We start from the raw sequence: 2098 nt of genomic DNA, 5'->3' as shown, positions 1-2098 counted from the left end.
TGTTTCAAGTGGTGAGATTATGAGCTTTAATAAGTAAAATTATCCCAGCTACAATGACAGACAACAAATATTACATTTATAGTATTACAACTAAAACAGTTTTTGTCCTTCATGAGCCTTCGTAGACAAGATGGCGGCTGCCTGTAGTGGCGACCCGCAACCATGGAGATGTAAACAACTTTTTATAAGGTAAAAATAATAAAACAAGGTCTTTGTCTGCAATGATTAGACATGTTTTTTATTATTGTCATTGGTGATTATCTCAATTTCTGCTAAAAGAATTGACAAAATCCTACACACTGTGCCTTTAAACAAGATTATAAAATGGCCACCATAACAGGTGATCCAGCAGCATGTAGGAGTTGATTCCAGGTCAGATGAGAAAAGTAATTAAATGCTGTCATAAGTCACATCGAACACATCAGGACTTGTTTCTGACTTTAAAAACACAGTGTGTCCTCATGACACTGTCCAACAATCAAGTCACTTAATTTAAGCTATGCCAAACAACTGCTCAATGCCCTGCATGATAATGCTTTGAAAACTCAAGCCAACAAACACAGTTAGCTGTGGGTAAGTAGGAACTCTGTCAAACTTTCAGTCAAAGACTGGAGAGCCACTCCTGCTCTAATTCCCTGCAGCCATTTGCTTTGGTAAAATATAGGCACATGTTGCAAATACCAGAGTACTGCAAGAATTTATAGAATTGTAGAGATTTTCTGCTGAAATGTTTGATGCTTTTTAACAGATTTTACAGACATGGCTAAGAGCCGAATATATTGTCCAGCTACAAGTCAAAGCTTTATACCAACAGTACTGAAGGAAATATTATGACTGATTATCTGAATTTTAGATCCAGTCCTATCATACTTTGCGATCATATTTAACAATTTAATTTAAAAGTAATGAACATTAATATGTCTCCCTTCAGCAGCGTAAGAATAATTTCTTACTTTACATTATACCAATGCTGATGTAAGAGGGACCACCCTTAAAGGTGTGACCAGGTTTAGTATAAATATTAAGGTTTGCTAAGGACACGCAGAGCAGAAGCAGAGGAGTTACGATTACTGTATTTCTTTTTACATTTCCAAAGTTATCTATTCTATCCATTGGTTCTTCTACTTCTTCTGGATTTTTTTTTTTTTTGGCGGTTGGCAAAAAACGTTTGGTGTGCAGTACTGCCAGTGTGCTTTGGATGTTGAATATTTCTAAATTGTTATGTTTGTGTAAAAAACTGTATATTTAAACTTTATTAATGATTTTTTTTACAAAAAACACTACACACTCTACACTTTGTAGAATGTTTATTATGTTTCTCTCTGTTGGTTGTCTGATTCTCTGTTATAATCAGTTTCTTTTGCCTGATCTCTGCTTTGGCCCCGCCCACTCTCACCTGTTCTTCATGTCTCTCCTCCAGGTGTTTCCCATTTTGACTTTGCGCCTCGTTAGTTTGCTTTTATATTATGTCTCCTGTCCTCAGTTTATAATTGGTGTTTTGTGTGATTTGTGCACATCCCCTGTGTTTGCTGCCACCATTCCCATTCAGTGCCTGTAAATACTTATTTTACCTCCATGACATCCATTTACTTTATATAAATATGTTTGTTTTAGTATTTCAGCATTCATATTTCTCAGTCTGCACTTGTGGTTCAACTATAAGAAAGGCAAACATGATAAGAAAAATAATTCAATCCCTCATATCCTGTGTTACCTCCTCTTCTGCTGAGAAGGAGACTATGCAGTTGTGTTTATTAAACATGCTAGTGTTCATGTGCATCGTTTGAAGAGGACCTCACATAAGCCTCCAACAGTACCACACACAAAATACCTGGCTGTGTTTGGGGGCTCATCCATGTGTGGCCACTTATGATCCACACACAGAAACAATCATCTGTGGCTTTTCAGATTGCTCAAAGATTCATTCTCCTGTCAAACCTGCAGAAAACTGACTTGTTTTATAAAGGCAGAATATTGACACTTTACAGAGAGAGGGGGAGTCAGGGGAGGTAGGAAAGACTGCTCAAGAATGGAGGAGGAAGCAAAGGAAAAAKAAATAGCTTTGAGTGAGAGAACAGAAGGATTAATGGAGCAGAGG

Source organism: Austrofundulus limnaeus, unplaced genomic scaffold (genome assembly GCF_001266775.1).
Source record: "Austrofundulus limnaeus strain Quisiro unplaced genomic scaffold, Austrofundulus_limnaeus-1.0 Scaffold0, whole genome shotgun sequence".
NCBI lineage: Eukaryota > Metazoa > Chordata > Actinopteri > Cyprinodontiformes > Rivulidae > Austrofundulus > Austrofundulus limnaeus.
This window is presented reverse-complemented; position numbering follows the sequence as displayed.